The sequence below is a fragment of the Macaca thibetana genome, chromosome 20, assembly GCF_024542745.1.
Source record: "Macaca thibetana thibetana isolate TM-01 chromosome 20, ASM2454274v1, whole genome shotgun sequence".
NCBI lineage: Eukaryota > Metazoa > Chordata > Mammalia > Primates > Cercopithecidae > Macaca > Macaca thibetana.
Genome location: NC_065597.1, coordinates 40,582,300 through 40,600,342, shown reverse-complemented (window position 1 = coordinate 40,600,342; position 18,043 = coordinate 40,582,300).

Sequence of the window (18,043 nt, the reverse complement as noted above, 5' to 3'; positions counted from 1 at the left end):
CTCAGGAGGCTGAGGTATGAGAGTCGCTTGAACCCGGGAGACAGAGGTGGGAGTGAGCCGAGATCTCACCACTGCACTTCAGCCTGGGGGACAGAGTGATTGTCTGTATCAAAAATAAAAAAAGTAAATTACACAATTATATTTAGCAAAGAGAGCACTGGACTCTGCCTGCATGTCTCAGGCACAGATGGAGGTTTATATGTGAACTGGGGCTTGAGGGATAAAGGATAAGAAGTTAACCAGGCAGGCTGGGTGTGGTGGCTCACACCTCTAATCCCAGCACTTTGGGAGGCTGAGGCAGGTGGATCACCTAAGGTCAGGAGTTTGAGACCAGCCTGGCATGGTGAAACCACATTTCTACTAAAAATACAAAAATTAGCTGGGTGTGGTGGTGTGCACCTGTAGTCCCAGCTACTTGGGAGGTTGAGGGGGAAGAATCGCTTGAATCCAGGAGATGGAGTTGCAGTAAGCCAATATTGCACCACTGTACTCCAGCCTGGGTGGCAGAGCGAGACTTCTTCACACACAAAAAAAAGTTAACCAGACAGAGAAAATAGTATATTGCCTGGCAGAGAATACAGTCCATGCAAGGGCACAAGTGTCTGAGAAGACAATGTAGGTAAATAATTTATAGAGGTTGAATATAGAATGAGGGGGTGTGGAGGCATAAGACTACATGAGATAAGGATCGACAAAGCACATTGTCATTTACACAGAAAAGTGACTGGGCTATTTCGTGGGTAATGGGAGCTATAGAAGGCCCTATGTAGGAATGTGCACTCACTCAATTCTGATTATAACATTATCTCCATGGTTCAAAATGCAAATGAAATCAGGGATGTCAATCCTTTCAGGAAATATTTTCTGGTATTAGTTTTTATTCTTTTCCTTTATTTATTTTGGGAAATGTACTAGTCTATAAGAAGTAAATAGAGTATAGTTGAGAAATACAAATCTGCTTTAGGTTGTCAGTCTAAACAACATTTTGCACTGTCCAAGCCTGTAGGAATTAGTGCGGATGGAATAAGAGATGAGGTTAGTTGTGACCTGACTACAGAAAACAGCCTGGAAGGTTATAGGTCCCAACAATCCCTTGAAATGTGCTTTTAAAGAAAATAACGTGTATCTCTTTCTCTTACAGATAAAGTGTAGCCGAAAGACAAACAAACATGCTTAATTGAAGATGATCAGTTAGGATACAGTTAATTGAGGCCACACTGAACAAACTGGTGGTGAAACAATTTATCCTGTTGTTTTAAGGTCCTTGATTTTATCTCCATGTGGATCTGTTAGTTTCAGCTAAGAGTTTTCATCTGTTGAGACAACTCTGATTGATTTGTAGTATGTGTTTTGAGAAGTCTTCTGAGGCTTTACCTATGGTCAATGAGGAAGACTGCTGTAATCCACTAGTAATGTCTGCAGAGGTCATAGGAAGGGTTAGTGGTAGCACATTTGCTAAGTGATTTCTATCCCTGGTCAACAAGAACTCTGATGCAACGGTACAGATATTTGGTGTCCTATTTTAACAGTGACCTCAAGATTTGGAGTTGGTGGAAGGGGAAAATAATGATGTTGCATGGGTGGTTCCCTAACACTGCCTCAGTACAGGGAACCAAACCAATGTCCATGTTCAACCCACAGTAGCACATATGACCACACTCATAGACAGTCACGCACCGTATGATGATATTCTGGTCAATGATGGACCAAATACATGGTGGTCCCATAAGATTATAATTCTGTATTTTTACTGTACCTTTTCTATGTTTAGATGTATTTAGAGTTACCAATACTATTGTGTTACAACTTCCTACAGTATTCCGCACAGTAACATGCTGTACTGGTTTGCAGCCTAGGAGCAATAGGCCATACTATATAGCTTAGGTGTGTAATAGGCTATACCATCTAGGTTTGTGTAAGTACACTCTACGACGTTTGCAGATAAGAGAGCCTAACAGCATATTTCTCAGAACGTATCCCCGCCCCCCATAGTTAAGCAATGCATGATTGTAACTGTACAACAGATACTAGTATTGTGAGTTAATAGCCCCCTCCTGTATAAATCCAGAGGGACAAGGTTAAAACAATTCTGTTTAGTTAGTACAATTTGCTGAACTAGACTTTAAAACAAAATCTAATTTTAAATGGTACTCCAGTTTTCAGAATACATCCTATTTGTTCTATGTAGCTTAAGAGGCTTACAATGTGTGTGCATCTGAAACAGGTGAAATTACTATAGGAAATTTCCTTACGGCTGTTACATAGCCAGGGTTCTACTGTGAAAAGGCAGCATGGATGGCCTCTGAGTAGCTGAGTTGAAATAAAACATTTATAATTAGTGCAATATTATAACAAAGGTAGACGTTAAGAATCTGCTTGGGTGTTAAGGGGAAATGATGTGGTTTTTTTTTTTCTAGTTTATTTTGTAATTCGTGAGGTAACTCTAAGCTTTAAGTCTAAGTGAATGAAGGACAAATTCTCAAAACATAACATTTGCCTGTATTATTGCTGATTTTATCACCAGACTATAAGCTTTTCTTCTGAGAGATTTTGATTTATATACCCACCTGAATTGCATGTGATATGACTACTACCATACCACATACAATTTTCTTGCAGTTTCATATTAGGGTGGTGATAAGAAAATCAACCCTATAAACAAATGGAAAACACTTTGCCTTCTGAGAAGTTTCAGGCAGGAGCAGAGGAGAGATTTAGTGGGAAAATGAACCTAGCAAAACATATATTAAAATAGAATAGTAGGCAAGTTTATCAATTCATACTTCCTTTGACTCTAATTTTTTGTGTTGGCAAAAATCCTGTCCAAGGCAATATAAGAAAGAAGAGAGGAGGAGAGAGAGAGTAGGAGAGAGAGAAAGAAAGAGAAGGGAGGAAGGGAAAACAGAAGAGAGAAAAAGAAAAAAGAGGGAGGAAGGAAGAAAGGAAGGAAAGAAGGAAGAGAGGATAGAAGGAAGGGAGGGAGGGAAGTCCAAATGGGAAATATCACATTGAATGTAATAAAGCTGTCAATATTTGACAGATTTTGAACTGCAAAAAAGACATCTTCATATGTTTCGACCTAACAGCACTTAGTGACTTCCAAGCAGTTGGATTTAGGACATTTGCACAGACCCATCTGTGTTAACTGGCTCGGAGTCCAAGCCATGTGCAGACCGGTCTTTCCCTAATTGCATAAAGATTTTTGTATTGAGCACCTTTGAAAATAGCTCCGGCTTCCCAAGGGGCATCTTTTCTTGGTGCCTGTGACCTCTAAAGAGAAACACAAATCACAGGCAGAGAAGTAGCTGTTTAAACATCCTTTGATTTCCCCTCGTCATTTAGTAAATGCATTAAATTAAGCTGCAGATGTTTTGCTGTCAACACAACGCTGTATTATGGTGTGTTATTTTCCTGATAGAAACATTTTATATACTGTAAATAAACACAGTTTTGTTAATTAGTTAATGAATTATTTTTTAATGCTCCATTAGGCTTTAGGGAAAAAATAGCGCAAGCTATTGAAATTTCTCATTTTTAATAAACAGACCTTATGGTAAATATAGAATGCCTAATATCTGGTGAAATGGTAGCCCTTACAGGAATAATTATGGCTCCAGCTCTCAGTTTTAAGTTATTATGTGCTGCTTAGAGTATTTTAGGCTTGGGGATTAAGGTTTGTTAGAAATGCCCAGGATTTACCATAACATCTTGAAGGGAGGGAGATACTAGGGGTGTGCTTATTTTATATTTTAGTTTTCTTGCAACAGAGAGGTGTTTTAAACAAATGGCAGACAAATTGCGAATTCTGCACTTCAAGTCCAACTCATCCTGAGAAATGCCAGAATTTTAGCAACACAACAAACCCGCAAGTCTTCTTCGTTCTTGAGAGTCATGCCGTTTTCCTCCAAACAAGGACGAAAGGCTCTTTGCTTGTGGAGTGTCTCAGTCTAGCAGTAGATTGGAAAAATGTCCAAGCAGGGGACTCGAGTTCTCTCCCGGATGAGTTCATTTCAATAGTCACTGTGTTTCATCGGATGCAGCTGGTTACATTTTTAATAGGCAGATGGCTAATTTTACAGTTCCAAGCCAATCTCTCATTGGACAACATCCAGAAAGCCCGTGGTAGGGTGATGCCCAGCAGAAAGTTCAACAGGACACTTGGGGGGAACATATGCTAATGTCAGCCCTTTTACTTAAACGTCTTTAAAAAGAATATTCAGTGCTAAGCTGAGGGATTTTCACAGACTCAAGCCTAACACCAGATGGGTGGCCAGCTATGAAGTCCTTAGGGCCTGAGCAAATGCTCTTAATCTGGCTTGGATGGTCAGAGAATCAAATAGCACCAAACCAGTAATCTCTGAGTGATTTTTAAAAATGACAAAGGTGTATGCACTTGCAGAAATGACCTGGCTAACTAGAGAAGCAAGTTTTTCTTAATAGAAGCCCATGGCGTTACTAAAGCCCTGTGGTCCTATGAGTACCTCGGTATCCCGACCTCCGTTTTGGGTGCCCCTCCCCATCTGACCTTTATGGAGTTACACGAATGGATGTCCATTTACCTCCCCCCAGGTGACAGCCCCTCGCCTCCAGGGTCAGAGGGGGCGGAATGTCTGTTGCAGTTAAGCATCCTTAGTTTTAAACTGTTTGGAAATCTCTCTCTCCAAGGAAATGGCTATTTAGACATCTTAATTAAAAGGGAATTTGGAAATATCTCCCGTTTTGCAGTGCATGTAATCAAGCATTTCTTTTTCTCTGCAGAAGGACTTTGGTTGCCTCTTCACAAAAGGCTTTGAAATGTCCTAAAACAATCCCCCGCAGCTCGGGGTGGGGGTAGGGGCGGGAGAGAGAGAGAGAAGAAAAAAAAAAAAACCAAAGCAAAAAACAACAAACATTTTCTGGGAGGTGATAAAAGTCTTGGAGGCAAAGTATCCTTATTTTATCCCATGTGATGAATTGCCATAGGGTGGCTGGAAAACTATTTAAGAACCACAATGGCAAATGCCGTTGTTTAAATGAGGCAAATGCTGTTTACCTCTAAGCAAAATAAAAGCTAAGGATCAGAAGAAAAAGGGGATCAAAAGATCTTTCTCCAAACAGATTTATAAAAGAGAGTGATTTTTAAATGATTTCAACTCCTACTTTATAAAAATATTTTATGAGGCACTTTTCTGAAAATAACATGCTTCTGAAGAGTTTGCCTCCTCAAATCGCTTCCTGAAAATGGTGGCTTTACTTTCATGCGGCACAATTGCCTACACAAGACCTTCTTTAAAACAATGCAAAAGAAATTTGACAAAGCTAGTAACTCCGCACAAGGAAACTGGGCTTTTTTTTTTTTTTTTTTTTTTTTTTTTTGCCGGGAAAATAACCTTCAAACCTCAAACTAAATCTGTAAATGCTTCTATCAAATTTTTCTTTCAAGAACCTGGAAAGCGGTTCGTTTTGTTTTATCGAGCAGATTGTGAAAAGAGTTTTCTTGCAGAGTTTTTGTTTTATAATCAAAATAATTCAAGGGAAGTGACACGACTTTTCTTTTGAGATTTTTTTTTTTTTTTTTTTTTCTGGACAAAATCTAGCAGAGGGAGAAAGAGAAAAAAATCTAACCAAATCCAAGACTTGCAGACAAAAGTTACACACAATCAGAAAACCCTCAAAGATAGGTATAAATTATTCTGTCACTAAATTAAAGTATTGGTAGAAGAAAAGTCTTAAAAATGTAAAATGAGTACTAGCCAAATACCTTCACAGTTAATGGAATTATGGAAACTTCTCTCTGGTGTGAATACCCCCAAACACATTTTAGATTTATTTTTAAAGTGTAGTTTAAAGAAACTTTATACCATTTACAAAAAAAAAAAAAATAACTTTGAAAGGAAAAGAGCCAAAAGAAAAGCAGAAATTAGGGCAGTTTTTAAACTACAAGCCAACTGTTTGCTCTACTTTGCTTTATTTATTAGTTCTCAAGGTATTTAAAACTTGAGCATTAAAACTGCAGAAGAATTTGCAAATGAATGCAGTTGCAGTTGTGAAAATATAACTCACAGCTGAATGTGGGTTATTCAGACAAATGGCTGCTTTGTTCGAGGAGGGGAAGTAAAGTTCTGTGTTAATTTATTACAAACTGCAGCATTTCATCCCTGATGTCCAGGCAACAATGTTTTTTATTTCAAGTAATTTATAAGCACTTCCCAGAGCACTTAGCGGTGATGTCCTTGGCTGTTTTGCTCCCAGAGACGGAGTGTATATGTATTTACTGTGGGAATTTGTTTTTAATAAAACTGTTGTAAGGCATTTTTATTCCTCTGCTTTGTTACATTAAAAACATTCGCTGCATAAGTAATGTATTTTATTCCAAGTTGAAAGGCAGCAGATCACAGCCGGCAACTGTATTGGGGGGTAGAGAATAACGACGAGAAAAGTAATGTTTAAAGCGAACCAGACCCTTTTCTGGGTTGCTCTAGGTGTCTCTTTGCCTCTGCATTTAAGGGAAGCAGCAATTAGATGACCAAGGGCCCAGGAAAAGTATCTAGGGGGTCCCAGGATGTGGGCACTCTCGTAGAATGGAGAATCAAAAAGAGAAGAGTAGACTAAGGTGCAGCGAATGTATGTTTGTGTGCTCCCGTGCAAGTGTGCATAAACATGCACACGTGTGTGTGATCAATGTTATAAGTTCTTATAAGTTCATGATTCCCCTGTATCTCCCACAGTCAGTTCACGACCCTAGATAATCCAAAATTGGCCTTTATTTCAATAATTAAGGAAAACAGATATTTGCCTTTGTATGTACACATAGACAATTTTAAAAATCAGATTATGTGTGGTAGCAAGAAATTATGGCAAGTTTTCAACTTCAGTGAGAGAATCGTGGAGCGATCTAAGAGTTTCAAGGGTCCTGTCTGGGGAGTAGCTGTTCTGCTGATGCCAGGAGTCTTTCTGGAGATCCCAGCATTTCAGTGGCCTTTAACCATTTCTCTTTATCAAGGGGGATGAGTTGGTTAAAGTCATAGCTCATTTGTCAACCTATTTTATCGATCTATCATCTATCTATCTATCTATCTATCTATCTATCTATCTATCTAATCTATCTATCTATCTAATCTCTCATGCAGCTTTATCATCCTTAAAACTTAGAGAGGGAGAAAATAATTTGTGCCAGTCCTAACAGCTGATGCTATAGGAAGTTGATAGATAATTTACATACGGATGTGTTTGCAACAACAGAAATGTACTATCTTTAACATGCATCACATGGTGCTTTACACGTGAACACAGTTAATGCAATCTTGTGCTCCAATGGCAAAGATTGTAACAGGCCTTGCAGCCTACTGAAGTAATAGGAGTTATATAAAATAGAGCCTCATAATTATCTAGACACATTTGAGAAGTTCTTTATAATTTGAAAATTGCTTTGACTTTTAAAAAGAAATTTGATGAGCAATTACTCTATAATAATAGATTTTTAAACTTATTATTAAAAAAAATAACGAGAGAACTGTTTGAACAAATTACCTTTAAGAGAATGTAGCTTTTTTTGTTGTTGTTCCTCTGTCCACTAACTTTTCCAGAAGTGAGAAGTAAATTAAAATACAGATTGCTGTGTTAATTAGCCATAAAAATAATATTTATTATTTGTAAAAGGGCCATGAAAATAAGCACTGGCCTGTGGGCTAGGGAATCGAAAGAAATTAGGAAGCAGATCTAATAAGAATCAGACCTTGGTGTTTAATGCAGACTATTTCTCTTCTCATCCAGTAACAATCCCTAAAGAAGAAGAATGATAAATACTTTCTCCTGTTTCTTTATTTAAAAATCAACTTTTTTTTTTTTAAGACCAGCTCCATAAAGCTTTCCTGACTTTATTCATCTTTTCTGACTCCTAGGCTGGGGAGTGTATGTGTGCATATATGTAAACTTTCAGGGCTGGGAAGGCCTTTAAGGGTCACAAGGCAGTCCTTCCTCTAGGCCTTGATTGTCTCATGTGAAAGTGGGTAGGTTACCTCAGGAAGAAAGAGGAATGGGCATTGGGAATTCTCGCAGAACACGAGTGTGGAATAGAGCTGGGCTCAGGAGATAGATCCAGGCTAGACAGAGATCTGCACATTCTGAGGTTCTTGCAGGGCCCATCCCACAGCCTTGCCTCTGGGGCTTCTAACAGCTTGGGTCCCTTGGATAAAATAGGAGTCATGTGTTTTTCCCTTAGTGAAGAAATCAACTTAAGAACTAGTAATATGAAAATAATGTTCACAGTTTTTTTAAAAAAACGAGAGAGAGAAGCCGGGCACAGTGGCTTATGCCTATAATCCCAGCCCTTTGGGAGGCTGAGGTGAGAGAATTGCTTGAGCCTGGGAGTTTGAGACCAGCCTGGGCAACACAGTGAGACTCCATCTCTATTAAAAAATATATATATTTTTAATTGTTTTTAAATGAGAGAGAAAGAAAACAGAAAAAGATAACACATCTATTCCAGAATTGGCAGTGACAGTTGAGCATATTCAGCTGACATTGGAAACAATTATCTATCAATCAAATGATCCTCAATTTAAAATTTGTCCAAACAAATATTTACCGTGTATGATGAATCTTAGTGCTTCTGGAAGGAATCTGTTCATTTAGTTTTAGTAGGCAGAACCATTCTGCCTACTAAATACTAGTTAGCAAGGAAAAGGGAAACTCATGAAGTTAAAGGGGCTTTCCTTCAGAGCGTGGAAACCCTGACTCTCTCAACCATGTGTTCTAATGCAGATCCTCTGCAGTAGGGGTAGAGTCCTCTGTGTATAGGTGGCAAGCTCTACAGGTTGACCACTTCGGCTCCCAGCCTCCGATCCGCCCCCTACCAGCTGGGTGACATTGGGCTGGTGACTTTACCATCTTTCTGCTTCAGTTTTCTTATTTGCAAAATTGGAATGATAATGATAATAACATCTACCTTATAGGGATGTTATAAGACTTAAATATGTTATAAGGTATTTTCTGTGTCAACAAAGCTTGGCATATTGGACATGCCTTAGTGTTACGAAACACTATTACTTCAAGGCAGAATCTGGGTTAACACATGTCATTGAATTGAGTAACACCCATATGGAAACTTGACTTGGAATTTTGCTTAGTAATAGGACACTTTTCTGCCCCATTTTCTCTTTTCTAAAGTGTTTTTTTCACCAACCATGGTGGCCAAGCTCTTTTTTTTTTTTTTTTTTTTTTTTTTTTTTTAAATTCTGTGTCTCCCTAGGCCTTTTGTTTTCTCACTTTGTATCTTCCTCTTCCTGAACAGGTCTCTGGAACTTTGCATTATCTCTAGACATCCTCATTCCAGCCCTATCTGACTCATTTGCATGTGTCATTAGCATGTATTTTGTGTGCCCCTCTCTTAACAAATCTTAGAAAAGGGATGATGGTGCTATAGAGGTCCCTAAGGCATGACTGGGAGGTATTGCAGGGGGTACAGGAAAGTATTTAGTCTTTTCCAAGTCACTCTGGAGGAAACAGATTTTCAAGGTTCAGAGCACAGAAGCAGACCCTGTTAGCTTCTTGACAAGTTCAGGGGACTCAATGTTGCCCAAAGGGTCAGAAGAAAAATGTTCCTTAGGTGGCTGATGCTTCTGCCTCGATCAAACTCTGGAGTGGCAATTGCCGCGATGAGGGGTAAATGTGGACCAGGATCAGATCCTCGGGCACCTGAGTCACTGAGGTTTGTTCTATTTGGGCCTCTCCTCTTAGTTTCTCTGGGTTTTATTACAGTATTTTCTCTTCTCCACCATTATGGACACCTGTCAAATCCATTTACATGCTGGTGCAAAGAGCTGATCCCGTGTGATTTGGTGTCTCTCTGAAGGATTTGGGTTTCAACAAGGTGCAATGATTGCCTCTAGATTACAGGACCAGGGTCAAAAACTGGTAGAGTATATGACATATTTGGCCCTTACATGTCTTTGGTTCAGTCCACATTGCAACACCAAAAAACAAACTGATACTAACCATTGGTACAATTCCCATGAATGTCTGGATGTCTGGTCTCCCTTGAAGAATCCAGGCCTGCCTTCCTTCATCTTTCCTTTCACTGCATCCATATGAAACCTTGAGCTGGAATTTTGCTCAGTAATAGGACACTTTCCTGCCCATTTTCTGCCCAGACCTTTGGTTTTAAGACCCTCTTTTTATCACATTTTCATTTTCAAATGTCTGCCATCTAAGCCCAAAGGAACAGAGGCCCTCCACCATCCTAGATACTGGGGATCTCCATAAAGAGGCTGGCTGGCCCAAAGCGACCCACTAAGATATGATGTTAATATGTTTGGACTTTTTACTTTCTATTTTTGGTGTTTATTATAAAATGTGTATTTGTATATTTAATGCACATAATGTTTATGTAAACACATCCATATTGGCATGCATGTTCACACACTTCTGATGGATGATGTTCATGATCTAACATGGAGACCCTTGCTGCTACACTACGGTGTACTTTGGAACAGATGTTAAAACGTGAATGCATGCAAACACATGTTAATTCATGAATAACAAATGAGCCAGATGGAGCTGTACCAAGGATGCCAAGAGATAGATAGCTCAAGGAAGCAGAGACAAGCACCAGAAGAGAGAGAGATGAGAAGAGGAGAGGAGAGGAGAGGAGAGGTGAGGAGAGGAGAGGAGAGGAGAGAAAAGAGAAGAGAAGAAGAGAAGAGAAGAAGAGAAGAGCCCAAGTAATTGTAAATATGATCCTTAAAAAAAACCCAGCGGTGAAGGAGGTCTGGTGGGAAGGGCATGTTATCTCCCAAGTCAAACACCCTCAGAGGGAAAGAGGGTTTGGTACTGGGCTACCGACTGTGGTGGGCACCCCGCTTGAAAAACCAGTGCTGGGCCAGGGAGATCCTGGAACCTGGTGCCACTGGGTGCTTTCCCCAACACTGGGCTGCTTTCCTGATGCCATTCCAGGTTGGGCGCCGAGCTTCTTTTCCTCAGCGTGACTTCTCTTATCAGTCTGGAATTCTCTTAGCCATGGAAGTAGCACCACATGGGTAATATTGAACTCCCATTTTGTAACACACATAGAATTCTTGATCAATCAATGTGAAAGTGGAGAAAGCTTAAAGAACATCTATTCCTATAGGACATTTTATGCAATGGGAAACCTTTGAGAGCTTAAGCAATGTATCCAGGGTCATCAGTGAGCCTTCTTTGCTGATAAACATGGTTATTTTAGGTTTCTGGGAAGTGACCAGTTATTGCTGCATCTAGAAAAAGAGGGTGCAGTTCTTAAAGACCACCAATAAAAAAATATGAAAAAGTTTTCCAGGCTGGCTGGCTCACGCTTGTAATCTCAGCATTTTGGGAGGCCAAGGAGGGCAGATTGCTTGAGCCCAGGAGTTCAAGACCAACCTGGGCAACATGGTGAAACCCCATCTCTGTAAAAACTATAAAATTTAGTTGGGCTCGGTGGCACACGCCTGTAGTTCCAGCTACCCAGGAGGCTATGGTGGGAAGATCACCTTTGCCTAGGAGGTCGAGGCTGCAGTGAACCATGATCACACCCTCTGAACTCCAGCCTGGGCAACAGAGCAAGACCCTGTCTCATAATCCTGGAATGTACCACTTATTAGGAACCCATTCGTAGTATTTCTACATTTAATTTACATTTAATGTAGATTTAATTCTACAACAATTAAATCAGGTTCCTTGCTCATCTGCCTGGTGAGTCCAGGTCATCACCCATCTGGTTGGTTATTTTCAGGAAAGAAATGTTGAACAGCACAAAATTCTAGGAAGAGCACAGTGGATAAGCAGAAGGCTTTAGGGTCAAGTGAACCTGGGGTCAAGTTCTAGGTCTGCTTGTTATTCAGGGTCTGACCTCTGTTAAAGAAATCAGTTTTTCCATCTATAAGATAGAGATAATGATAATACTTATCTCATCAGGCTTTCGGGAAGATTAAATGAGTTGCTATAGGTAAAATGTACAGTACAGTGTCTAGCACATTGAAAGAGCTCAATAACTCGTAGACATTTTGAGATGCAAATTAGCTTCATGATGTCAACTCTCTGTTGAATCGCCCGTTGGGAATTAATGGCAGGGAAAGCTTCACCAGCACGTGTTCTGCAGTTTCTGAGGGGCTAGGGTTGCTCTTCTTCATTGACAAGAGCGATATACTCAAGACACCCTGTCTTTTACAAATGAGTGAAATCACAGTTTGACAAGTTGAGGTCCAGGAAGAGTCCAGTCTCCTAGAAGAAAGACTGATGACCAGAGATTAACTGAGCAGGGCTACTGCTCATAAACGTGCCTAACCACAGCATAGGTCTACAGACCTTGAATTATCCATACATCCATCAATAAAGAAGTCATGCTTTCTTTCAGAAAGAGAAATTGGGTGTTCTATGGGACACAGTATGCTCTCGGTTCTGGCCAGAGCAACTAGCCTTTGATTTACAAGAACCTTTTAGGGGGCAAATAACTGATTTGTATTTTGGTATGAAAAGGCTTCTTGTCAGGAGGCTGAGGCAGGAGAATCACTTGAAACCGAGAGGCAGAGGTTGAAAAAAAAAAAGACTTGCCAGGTTAAGAATCACTTCCCACCCCCACCCCAGCCTTTTTTTTGTTTTGTTTTTCTATCTCCTGTCTTTTCCCCAATTCCTCCTCCCTCTGTCCCCAGGAAGTTTGTTAGGACAGGTGAAGACCTCTGAATATGGTCCTGAACCCATATAAAAGGTTGGGCCAGAGTGCTGCCTCTGAGACACCACCTCACCTTCTGCTGTTGCACTCCTACTTCCCCTGTGGCTTCACCTTTGGGTGCCACCCCTGTAAAGAGACAGACTGGGAGCACCCTCCCCCGATCACCTCCTCCTCATCTTTGAACAAAGTTGCCCTCCCCTATGCTCCAACTCAGGTCCCAGGGCTCCAAAGCAGCTCCGTTCTTTCCATGAGGAGCCACCCCTGCTGCTTGGCTGGCCCTTGAGCCTGGGTTACCTGGTACTTGCTCTTGGGCAAGGGTATGAGCTCAGAGGCCAGCGGTGAAGGAGGTCTGGTGGGAAGGGCATGTTATCTCCCAAGTCAAACACCCCCGGAGGGAAAGAGGATTTGGTACTGGGCTACTGACTGTGGTGGGCACCCCACTTGAAAAGCCAATGCTGAGCCAGGGAGATCCTGGAACCTGGTGCCACCGTGTGCTTTCCCCAATGCTGGGCTGCTTTCCTGATGCCATTCCAGGTTGGGCGCCGGGCTTCTTTTCCTCAACGTGGCTTCTCTTATCAGTCTGGAATAAAAAATTCTAAAACCCCATTAACTAGTAATCACTCAGGGCCAGTGAGGGCGCCTCCACCACCCCAGGAATATCCAATTAGCAAATCATGATCCGGCCCTCCAGTGAAAGAAGTCAGACCCATTATCTGTGATGTCCCCAATTAGAGTGTTTATTCATGAAAGACTGAACTGAGCTGGCCGGGCCTTACGGCTCCTTCCTTCCCAAAGACTCGCCAGATTAAGCATCACTTCCCACCCCCACCCCAGCCCCCCAGGCCTCCCCCACAGTCTGCCCAAATCACGAGGAATTCGGCTAGCAGCAGGATGGAAGAGTCAAATTCTTCAGGTTTGGTCATGCCTGACTTGAGTTCTATGTTTTGTGTGCCTTTTGTGGGGGTGGGAAAATAAATGAGTGGCGCCCTGAGCGTGGCTGTGATTTAGTTAGTATTTATCAATCTCATTTTAGCAGTAAATCTGGCATTTATCAGACACTGAGAATGCCCCAGGTGCCGGGGTCTCACTCCTTTCCCTTCCTGCTTTCTCTTCTCACTTGCAATGGATTATGTTTTAAGTGCATAAAAATGTGGAACAAAAATTCATCTGCTTTTAGGGCTAAAATGATCCTTGGTAGTTTGGTAGTTTAACAACTCCTTCCCTTCCTTTTACAAGTGATGAAACATAATATTATTAGGTTTGGTTGATTTATAAACTTCTCCATTTGTATATACCCAGTAATATTGTAATATGCCCATGTAAAAAAAAATGCTCATCTAATACAGATATCATGAAGTAGAAAAATCAAGCAACATAGTTTTTACTAGGCAGATGATCTTAGTACAATCTCCTCATTCTGGAAAAACTGATCAAGGGAAAGAAATATTCCGATGCATTCAAAAGAACAGCAATTACTTTCTGCTTGATGATGAGATAATATCTCAGCCCCCAAAACATTCTGAGCAGGACATTTTAGTATTCGCCATAGTGTGCGTTTCCTTCCAACATCGGGCCTCTGAAGCCAAATCTTTTTCCCACTAGAAGGAAAATTATATTCCTCACTATCTTTCCTGCTCAGGCAAGTTGCTTGGGGGAATTAGGGAGCATTGCTCTCCACCAAAACTTGTGTCAGGCTGCTGCGAAAACACAATCTGTCTGTTTATATTTCTAGAGCCAAACACGGTGTTTTCTATAATTCTGATTAGCATCTACTTGGCCCCTTCCTTGAAGTATTCTCCGTGGAAATGTTCCAGATACAAATCTGTACGCTCCTACAGTCAGTGGTATGCTAGAGCCGGCCTGTACGAGCTTGAGAGAGCTGATGGGTCAAAATTACAGGAAATTTGCAAACTGATTTTCAAACACAACAGTTATTAAAATTTAAATTATATAAACTTGCCATTATATGAACGATGTGAAAAACGAAGGCAATAATACTCAAAACTTATTCCTTCTTGATTATTTTACTACTTTTTACTGGTTATACTGTATATGTTCTTGAAGTTTTTGTATCTATTGGACCTACGTAGAGGAAATGCTATAGAATGGTGTGCTTCTGTAACTGAGAATCTTTTCCCAACTAGCAGTGTCTCAACTGGTAACTTGAAAGCAGCCGTAGAGGGAGTATTTACATCATGGAAATCAGAAACTCTACAAGTCAGCACTCACCCCCACTATCTCCAGAGCCAGTTGTTAAACATTTACCAGCAGATTATTGGATGCAATCCTGTCTGTTGAGTGGAGCCTGTAAACATCAGAAGAACCCCCAGTGTGGCCAGTGTGATGGTTCACTCTGTACCCCTCACTCACTGGCAGTGTTGGGCAGGTACTGTACAAGTGAATTTTATACGCAAGGGAACCGTATCTATTCAGTATCAAGTTCTTTATTACTGTACTTTGATTATTTTTAGTGGATGCTTTTTCCAAATCATATCACATAATTTGCTGCCTTTCAAACAGAAATTTTGACAATATTTCAATATGTCTTGAGCTAGGAGGTACGTAAGCACCACCGTGGCTTAGTGCTGTATTGTAATGATATCCTCACGTACATGAAGATATGTTTATTCACTATGCTAAATGACCTAGACATCTATGAATTCTTAGCTGTTCTTTCTGCTTTGATTGGTTTTTTAAACAGTCTTCGGGATTAGTGGAAAGATGTCAGCTGTCACTCATCCTTTTTAATTACACAAATAATATATGAATTCACATTTGTAGTGAATGATTTGAGCAATACATTGATTAAGAAGAGAAAGTCCTTCTGAAACTATTTTCTATTCTCTGCCCAGAAATAATCCCTATTACATTTTGATATGTTTCCTTCATGATCTATACAAGCATACATGTTATTATATATAATACATTTTTATATTATATATGCTTGACTATAACATACATGGAAATCATAATCACATATTCTGTGGCAAGATTTTTTTCATTTACATATTGAATTTTTTCCATGATAGTATATGTGTTGATTTCTGTCATTCTTTATAATAACTTCAGGATCTCAAAACCTTTAGTGAACCATTCCCCTACTGATGGGCACTTAGGCAGTTTCCATTTTTTGTTTGTTACAAACAAAGCAACGTTTAATATCCTTGTTCATATATCTTTGGAAACATGTATATGTATTTATGTAGGATAACTTTCAAGTAGAATTTGTGTGTCATAGCTCCTTTCATTTGTTCTTGTGACCTCAATAAAGTTTACTAATATTGCATCAATATACTTTAATATTATACCTATGAGTAAAAAGGCTCTGAACAAAGCCCTGATATGAATAAGTAATTACTGTTAATAATAAGATTCAAAGGCCGGACACACGGTGGGAACCTGTAATCTCAACTTCTCGGGAGGCTGAGGTGGGAAGATTACTTGAGGCCAGAAGTTTGAGACCAGCTTGGGGAGTACGGTGAGACCCTGTCTCTATCAGAAAAAAAAAAATAGATAGCCTGGCATAGTGGCACACACCTGTTGTCCCAGCTACTTGAGAGGCTGAGGTGGAAGGATGGCTTGAGGCTGGGAATTTAAGGCTGTAGTGTACTATGATTGTGTCTGTGAATAGCCATTGCACTTCAGCCTGGGCAATATAGAGAGATCCTAACTCTAATAAATAAATAAATAAATAAATAAATAAATAAATAAATTTTCATGGATATTAGAGGCTGTTCACCAGCTCTCCTCTGGATAAGTGAGCTGGTGCAGAACATATTTGTTTGAAGGTGAAGAGGACGATCTCCAGGATCTTACCCTTCCATCATGCTCCAGCTGCCTTCCACCTGTCCTTCTCCACTTCTCCATGCCTCAGGGCTTTCTCTGATATCTCCGAAAGCCATTTTGCCTAGGAAGAGTAGGCCCAAAGTCCTGGGGTATTAACAGCCCCCTGAAGCAGGTCTCAAACAGTGGCTGAAGTTGATGTATAAACACCCCAGCTCCCTCACTACGAAGGTGGCTCATTCTGAGGCCTGGGCTTTATACCATTCTTTGGAGTTTCCCCATAGGATTGAGCTCCAGTTGCTGTTTCCCCATAGGATTGAGCTCCAGTTCTTATAGAACCAGTTGCTGGTTCTATAAGAAACTGTCTGCTGGTCACCTTTCCTTCCCTAGATCACTTCCCTACTCCTCCACAGGGACCTTCTGCAGCTCCCAGATAAATTCTCTGCACTTGAATCCTTGTTTTTGGGTTGCTTCTGGAGGAAACCAAACTAGAACGGCCTGTCTTCCCAGTCTGGTGATTATGGCAGTCTCAGCCCCCAAAATGAGATGTTGCTAAGCAAACATAATGCTTTATCTCACTTGTTGCAAGAGACAAGTACGCTCTTTATGAACTAATCAAGTTACGTCTGGCTGCCCTTGTACAAAACTTTGGGACATGATTTGACCGGCAGGGTGTGCTGATTAGGATAATAATGTGTTGCATTTTAATAGACATTCTCTCATGGAGGAAAGACAAATAGCCTCACACTGTCTTTCTTCCCAGTGCACTTGATAGAGAAAGCTCGTGGTCCCTTGAGAGTACTGGGCCTACATTCAGAGCTGGGGGAACTTGGGTGAAACTGAATCAGCTTCGCATAAGAATGGGAAGCCTTGAGGCTTTGTGGACCAGTAAGCCAAAATCCAGGCAGCATGGACTTCCTCATAAGTCAGTGTTCCCCTGCCTGAGGCTGAAGCCTGGCACAGAGGCACATCACATCATCCCTGGGTCAAGGTCAAAATGCCCCAGAGCACTTTGCTTTCAGGGGACATTTAAGGGAAGGCTTCAGAGTTGTTTAAAACTTGTCAGAAAAACTTATAACTTCTCTGAGCTGACAGGGCCTTTGGTTAAAACTGTCCCTTTTTCTCTCCTGAACTGGGGCTTCAACCAGCTGCTAGTGACTATCAACTTCTCTATCATTTCACTTGTATTCATTTATTTTTCTTGCTTTAAACAGCACTTAGATGCCCCTGATAAATGGACCCCAAAATAACAATCACAATCATAGTAAATCTTCATTAAATGAGGTACGAGGCATTAAGTTTTGTGATTCACATGCATTAACTCCTTGATTCCTTGAAATAACACTCAGATAAGACAAATAAGATGATTATTATTTCCATCCAGGTGAGAAAACTGAGGCATAGTGAGGTTTAGTAAGTGGCCTAAGGCCACAAAACTAGGAAGTGACAGAGCTGGAATTTTATCCCAGGTGGTCTAACTTCACAGCCCAACTCTTAACCCCTCTAGGTGCATAAACTGGGGGAATCAGACCATTCTTGCTTTATAGGCTTATTCAGCTTATTTAACTGTGTGACCTTGAGCTAATCATTTATCTG